This window comes from Schistocerca cancellata, unplaced genomic scaffold (genome assembly GCF_023864275.1).
Source record: "Schistocerca cancellata isolate TAMUIC-IGC-003103 unplaced genomic scaffold, iqSchCanc2.1 HiC_scaffold_674, whole genome shotgun sequence".
Lineage (NCBI taxonomy): Eukaryota > Metazoa > Arthropoda > Insecta > Orthoptera > Acrididae > Schistocerca > Schistocerca cancellata.
Window position 1 is genome coordinate 385,001 of NW_026046685.1, and position 7,500 is coordinate 392,500.

The following is a 7,500-nucleotide window of genomic DNA, read 5'->3' on the forward strand; positions in this document are numbered from 1 at the left end:
TAACCTAACCCAAGTTGTGCCTTAACCTAACCCAAGTTGTGCCTTAACCTAACCCAAGTTGTGCCTTAACCTAACCCAAGTTGTGCCTTAACCTAACCCAAGTTGTGCCTTAACCTAACCCAAGTTGTGCCTTAACCTAACCCAAGTTGTGCCTTAACCTAACCCAAGTTGTGCCTTAACCTAACCCAAGTTGTGCCTTAACCTAACCCAAGTTGTGCCTTAACCTAACCCAAGTTGTGCCTTAACCTAACCCACGTTGTGCCTTAACCTAACCCACGTTGTGCCTTAACCTAACCCACGTTGTGCCTTAACCTAACCCACGTTGTGCCTTAACCTAACCCACGTTGTGCCTTAACCTAACCCACGTTGTGCCTTAACCTAACCCACGTTGTGCCTTAACCTAACCCACGTTGTGCCTTAACCTAACCCACGTTGTGCCTTAACCTGCTCTGTAATTGGCATATGACACGTTACATTAATCTAGTGTTGTCTAACCACAACCCTCTGAATATAGTTCGCTACTCGCACCGCCCACCCTCTTGTGTATCGTTTCATGTTCAACACTTCGCAAGTGTTGCTTACTTTTGACATGCTCCCGCTGTACACTGTAATGTGGACGACTGCAGGATGTACATCGCCCCCCCCCCTCCCCCCTGCCTTCGCACGCTGGTCGTTCAGGTGCTTGCGTGTTCAATGCCCTTCGCAGCTGTTCACTGGCATTCGCATGTCGAAGCGCTCAGTCTACGTCGTGGTACGGCCTGTGTCCACTGTCCGCTGATGTCGTAAGCTTAACCCTCACATTGTACTGCACATAGGTCCGTATGTACTGAATGATACGCTGTGGCACATGTGTGACCGTACAACGACTGCGCCCAACAACAGCGAACCATACGGTCCAAATGTTGTGCACTCAGCCACGTGCCGTCTCCCCATAACAGCTACATTGCAGTGTGGTACGCCATAGAGACGTGTGGGAGTAACGGACGCCCTGGATGGCGATCAGCATGAGCCGTCTGTTGATGTAGTGGCGCGTGTATTCAAACGTAGTCGTCTCTTCTCACACAGTGTGATAGCATGGTGCACCGCGTTCCACATCTGCGACATGGTACAGATGCTGGTTGACAGTCGGTCTCGTAATGGACATCGCATACGTAGGGGGCCACCTCCCACGTGTTCTCTAGTCGTGCTCATTTTGTTGCGTGTATGTGGGCAGACGTAGTGTGTCGTGACACCTAACAGACAGGTATGCAATAATCGTTGCATTTGCAAACTGGGATGGACGTCTACGTTTGCTGGTGACGTTACGCAAATGAACAACTGGTAAACCCATTGTGGTACGGTTGTTGTTGCTGGAGGTAAATCAGTAAGGGCAAATCTGTGTGTGAAGCGATATGCGGCGGTGGCTGGGTGGGACCGTCCCCGGCCGGTGAGGGGGGGCCGCCCGGCGTGCTGGCCGCGCGGTGCGTGGGCGCACGCGCTACAGCCGGCTGGTGGGGGCGCCCAGTGGCAGGCGCGCCGGCCGACGGACGCGGCAGGCGGCGCAGCTGCGCGCCGGGGCACCCTGCGCGCGGCGCCGGGCGGCCAAAGTGGGTCCTCGCGGGCCCGGTGCGAAGCGCGGTGGACATCTGCAGTGTGCTGGTCCGACTGAGGACTGTGTGCGTTGAGGATGCGCCGCCGCCCGGCACTCGGCGCCGCGACGCCGTCTGCTGCTCGGTCGCCCCAGCGGTTCTCGCTGGTGGTTTGTATCGCAGTTGTGCAGACGTGTTGGCACGTGCGCTGTGCTGGGAGAGTTCGCTTCGGCACCCACGTGGGGCCTTTGCCCTTCTGTGGCGCTGGCGTTGGAGCTGCCGGTCACCGTAGGTGGCGCGTGTTGTCTCCCGCCGGCAATGCCACGACAGCACGCTCCCGGGCCTCTGTCGGCAGCGGCAAGCTCAGTTGGGAGCACGGGTGGTCGCACCTAAAGCGTCTACTCGCCTAACTCCGGGCGATTGCGCCTCTCTCGAACCCGACCAAGTACTTAGGACGGCGCTGCGCGCCGCCGGGACCTGAGAGGGTTTCGAGGTGTATTGTGCAGGGGAGCTCAGCCTCCTCCTGTTTGCAGAATAATTGAGCGGACGCTTGCGTGTTCGCGCGGGCCCCTGGGACACACTCCCGGGCGGCCGGCTGCTCAGCTCTAGTTGACGCAGCTCCCTGGTTGATCCTGCCAGTAGTCATATGCTTGTCTCAAAGATTAAGCCATGCATGTCTCAGTACAAGCCGCATTAAGGTGAAACCGCGAATGGCTCATTAAATCAGTTATGGTTCCTTAGATCGTACCCACGTTACTTGGATAACTGTGGTAATTCTAGAGCTAATACATGCAAACAGAGTCCCGACCAGAGATGGAAGGGACGCTTTTATTAGATCAAAACCAATCGGTCGGCTCGTCCGGTCCGTTTGCCTTGGTGACTCTGAATAACTTTGGGCTGATCGCACGGTCCTCGTACCGGCGACGCATCTTTCAAATGTCTGCCTTATCAACTGTCGATGGTAGGTTCTGCGCCTACCATGGTTGTAACGGGTAACGGGGAATCAGGGTTCGATTCCGGAGAGGGAGCCTGAGAAACGGCTACCACATCCAAGGAAGGCAGCAGGCGCGCAAATTACCCACTCCCGGCACGGGGAGGTAGTGACGAAAAATAACGATACGGGACTCATCCGAGGCCCCGTAATCGGAATGAGTACACTTTAAATCCTTTAACGAGTATCTATTGGAGGGCAAGTCTGGTGCCAGCAGCCGCGGTAATTCCAGCTCCAATAGCGTATATTAAAGTTGTTGCGGTTAAAAAGCTCGTAGTTGGATTTGTGTCCCACGCTGTTGGTTCACCGCCCGTCGGTGTTTAACTGGCATGTATCGTGGGACGTCCTGCCGGTGGGGCGAGCCGAAGGCGTGCGACCGCCTCGTGCGTGTTCGTGCGTCCCGAGGCGGACCCCGTTGAAATCCTACCAAGGTGCTCTTTATTGAGTGTCTGGGTGGGCCGGCACGTTTACTTTGAACAAATTAGAGTGCTTAAAGCAGGCAAGCCCGCCTGAATACTGTGTGCATGGAATAATGGAATAGGACCTCGGTTCTATTTTGTTGGTTTTCGGAACCCGAGGTAATGATTAATAGGGACAGGCGGGGGCATTCGTATTGCGACGTTAGAGGTGAAATTCTTGGATCGTCGCAAGACGAACAGAAGCGAAAGCATTTGCCAAGTATGTTTTCATTAATCAAGAACGAAAGTTAGAGGTTCGAAGGCGATCAGATACCGCCCTAGTTCTAACCATAAACGATGCCAGCCAGCGATCCGCCGCAGTTCCTCCGATGACTCGGCGGGCAGCCTCCGGGAAACCAAAGCTTTTGGGTTCCGGGGGAAGTATGGTTGCAAAGCTGAAACTTAAAGGAATTGACGGAAGGGCACCACCAGGAGTGGAGCCTGCGGCTTAATTTGACTCAACACGGGAAACCTCACCAGGCCCGGACACCGGAAGGATTGACAGATTGATAGCTCTTTCTTGATTCGGTGGGTGGTGGTGCATGGCCGTTCTTAGTTGGTGGAGCGATTTGTCTGGTTAATTCCGATAACGAACGAGACTCTAGCCTGCTAACTAGTCGCGTGACATCCTTCGTGCTGTCAGCGATTACTTTTCTTCTTAGAGGGACAGGCGGCTTCTAGCCGCACGAGATTGAGCAATAACAGGTCTGTGATGCCCTTAGATGTTCTGGGCCGCACGCGCGCTACACTGAAGGAATCAGCGTGTCTTCCTAGGCCGAAAGGTCGGGGTAACCCGCTGAACCTCCTTCGTGCTAGGGATTGGGGCTTGCAATTGTTCCCCATGAACGAGGAATTCCCAGTAAGCGCGAGTCATAAGCTCGCGTTGATTACGTCCCTGCCCTTTGTACACACCGCCCGTCGCTACTACCGATTGAATGATTTAGTGAGGTCTTCGGACTGGTACGCGGCATCGACTCTGTCGTTGCCGATGCTACCGGAAAGATGACCAAACTTGATCATTTAGAGGAAGTAAAAGTCGTAACAAGGTTTCCGTAGGTGAACCTGCGGAAGGATCATTACCGACTAGACTGCATGTCTTTCGATGTGCGTGTCGTGTCGCGCAACACGCTACCTGTACGGCAGCAGCCGTGCGCCGCGTGCGGAACCACGCGTGCCTCTCAAAACTAACGGAAAAATGTTGTGTGGTACGAGCGCTGAAGCTCTGGAGCGGCTGGCCTGCGGCACCTGGCGCCTGGCGCCGGTTTTGAATGACTTTCGCCCGAGTGCCTGTCCGCTCCGGTGTGGAGCCGTACGACGCCCATCGGCCGTGAGGCCGTTGGACACAGAACGCTGGAACAGGGGCCGTCAAACGCCTCAGTCCCGCCTATGCAACTGTTTTGAAAGAGACAGTGGAAACTAAACAAAAAAGATCACCCAGGACGGTGGATCACTCGGCTCGTGGGTCGATGAAGAACGCAGCAAATTGCGCGTCGACATGTGAACTGCAGGACACATGAACATCGACGTTTCGAACGCACATTGCGGTCCATGGATTCCGTTCCCGGGCCACGTCTGGCTGAGGGTCGGCTACGTATACTGAAGCGCGCGGCGTTTGTCCCGCCTTCGGAGACCTGGGAGTGTCGTGGCCGCCTGTGGGGCCGGCCGCGTCTCCTTAAACGTGCGATGCGCGCCCGTCGCCTGGCGGTTCGCATACCGGTACTTTCTCGGTAGCGTGCACAGCCGGCTGGCGGTGTGGCGTGCGACACCTCGTACAACGACCTCAGAGCAGGCGAGACTACCCGCTGAATTTAAGCATATTACTAAGCGGAGGAAAAGAAACTAACAAGGATTCCCCCAGTAGCGGCGAGCGAACAGGGAAGAGTCCAGCACCGAACCCCGCAGGCTGCCGCCTGTCGTGGCATGTGGTGTTTGGGAGGGTCCACTACCCCGACGCCTCGCGCCGAGCCCAAGTCCAACTTGAATGAGGCCACGGCCCGTAGAGGGTGCCAGGCCCGTAGCGGCCGGTGCGAGCGTCGGCGGGACCTCTCCTTCGAGTCGGGTTGCTTGAGAGTGCAGCTCCAAGTGGGTGGTAAACTCCATCTGAGACTAAATATGACCACGAGACCGATAGCGAACAAGTACCGTGAGGGAAAGTTGAAAAGAACTTTGAAGAGAGAGTTCAAAAGTACGTGAAACCGTTCTGGGGTAAACGTGAGAAGTCCGAAAGGTCGAACGGGTGAGATTCACGCCCATCCGGCCACTGGCTCCCGCCCTCGGCAGCTGGGGCCGGCCGCCCGCGCGGAGCAATCCGCGGCGGGGTCGTGTCCGGTTGCCTTTCCACTCGCCGCGGGGTGGGGCCGTTCCGGTGTGCGGTGGGCCGCACTTCTCCCCTAGTAGGACGTCGCGACCCGCTGGGTGCCGGCCTACGGCCCGGGTGCGCAGCCTGTCCTTCCGCGGGCCTCGGTTCGCGTCTGTTGGGCAGAGCCCCGGTGTCCTGGCTGGCTGCTCGGCGGTATATCTGGAGGAGTCGATTCGCCCCTTTGGGCGCTCGGGCTCCCGGCAAGCGCGCGCGGTTCTTCCCGGATGACGGACCTACCTGGCCCGGCCCCGGACCCGCGCCGCTGTTGGCTCGGGATGCTCTCGGGCGGAATAATCGCTCCCGTCAGCGGCGCTTCAGCTTTGGACAATTTCACGACCCGTCTTGAAACACGGACCAAGGAGTCTAACATGTGCGCGAGTCATTGGGCTGTACGAAACCTAAAGGCGTAATGAAAGTGAAGGTCTCGCCTTGCGTGGGCCGAGGGAGGATGGGGCTTCCCCGCCCTTCACGGGGCGGCGGCCTCCGCACTCCCGGGGCGTCTCGTCCTCATTGCGAGGTGAGGCGCACCTAGAGCGTACACGTTGGGACCCGAAAGATGGTGAACTATGCCTGGCCAGGACGAAGTCAGGGGAAACCCTGATGGAGGTCCGTAGCGATTCTGACGTGCAAATCGATCGTCGGAGCTGGGTATAGGGGCGAAAGACTAATCGAACCATCTAGTAGCTGGTTCCCTCCGAAGTTTCCCTCAGGATAGCTGGTGCTCGTACGAGTCTCATCCGGTAAAGCGAATGATTAGAGGCCTTGGGGCCGAAACGACCTCAACCTATTCTCAAACTTTAAATGGGTGAGATCTCCGGCTTGCTTGATATGCTGAAGCCGCGAGCAAACGACTCGGATCGGAGTGCCAAGTGGGCCACTTTTGGTAAGCAGAACTGGCGCTGTGGGATGAACCAAACGCCGAGTTAAGGCGCCCGAATCGACGCTCATGGGAAACCATGAAAGGCGTTGGTTGCTTAAGACAGCAGGACGGTGGCCATGGAAGTCGGAATCCGCTAAGGAGTGTGTAACAACTCACCTGCCGAAGCAACTAGCCCTGAAAATGGATGGCGCTGAAGCGTCGTGCCTATACTCGGCCGTCAGTCTGGCAGTCATGGCCGGTCCTTGCGGCCGGCCGCGAAGCCCTGACGAGTAGGAGGGTCGCGGCGGTGGGCGCAGAAGGGTCTGGGCGTGAGCCTGCCTGGAGCCGCCGTCGGTGCAGATCTTGGTGGTAGTAGCAAATACTCCAGCGAGGCCCTGGAGGGCTGACGCGGAGAAGGGTTTCGTGTGAACAGCCGTTGCACACGAGTCAGTCGATCCTAAGCCCTAGGAGAAATCCGATGTTGATGGGGGCCGTCATAGCATGATGCACTTTGTGCTGGCCCCCGTTGGGCGAAAGGGAATCCGGTTCCTATTCCGGAACCCGGCAGCGGAACCGATACAAGTCGGGCCCCTCTTTTAGAGATGCTCGTCGGGGTAACCCAAAAGGACCCGGAGACGCCGTCGGGAGATCGGGGAAGAGTTTTCTTTTCTGCATGAGCGTTCGAGTTCCCTGGAATCCTCTAGCAGGGAGATAGGGTTTGGAACGCGAAGAGCACCGCAGTTGCGGCGGTGTCCCGATCTTCCCCTCGGACCTTGAAAATCCGGGAGAGGGCCACGTGGAGGTGTCGCGCCGGTTCGTACCCATATCCGCAGCAGGTCTCCAAGGTGAAGAGCCTCTAGTCGATAGAATAATGTAGGTAAGGGAAGTCGGCAAATTGGATCCGTAACTTCGGGATAAGGATTGGCTCTGAGGATCGGGGCGTGTCGGGCTTGGTCGGGAAGTGGGTCAGCGCTAACGTGCCGGGCCTGGGCGAGGTGAGTGCCGTAGGGGTGCCGGTAAGTGCGGGCGTTTAGCGCGGGCGTGGTCTGCTCTCGCCGTTGGTTGGCCTCGTGCTGGCCGGCGGTGCAGGATGCGCGCGCCTGCGCGGCGTTCGTGCCCCGGTGCTTCAACCTGCGCGCAGGATCCGAGCTCGGTCCCGTGCCTTGGCCTCCCACGGATCTTCCTTGCTGCGAGGCCGCGTCCGCCTTAGCGTGCTCCTCCGGGGGCGCGCGGGTGCGCGGATTCTCTTCGGCCGCCATTCAACG

General features: G+C 57.7%; 2 non-coding genes and 1 pseudogene across 2 annotated transcripts; all 3 read left to right on the forward strand.

Moving 5' to 3' along the window:
* Positions 1-2,187: 2,187 nt before the first annotated feature.
* LOC126138917 (small subunit ribosomal RNA) lies at positions 2,188-4,096 on the forward strand. The gene has a single exon (XR_007528409.1). It is a non-coding gene; the product is annotated as a small subunit ribosomal RNA (ribosomal RNA).
* A 352-nt stretch (positions 4,097-4,448) lies between these two features.
* LOC126139071 (5.8S ribosomal RNA) lies at positions 4,449-4,603 on the forward strand. The gene has a single exon (XR_007528526.1). It is a non-coding gene; the product is annotated as a 5.8S ribosomal RNA (ribosomal RNA).
* A 189-nt stretch (positions 4,604-4,792) lies between these two features.
* The window catches only part of LOC126139048 (large subunit ribosomal RNA), a 7,058-nt pseudogene continuing 4,350 nt past the window's right edge, over positions 4,793-7,500 (forward strand).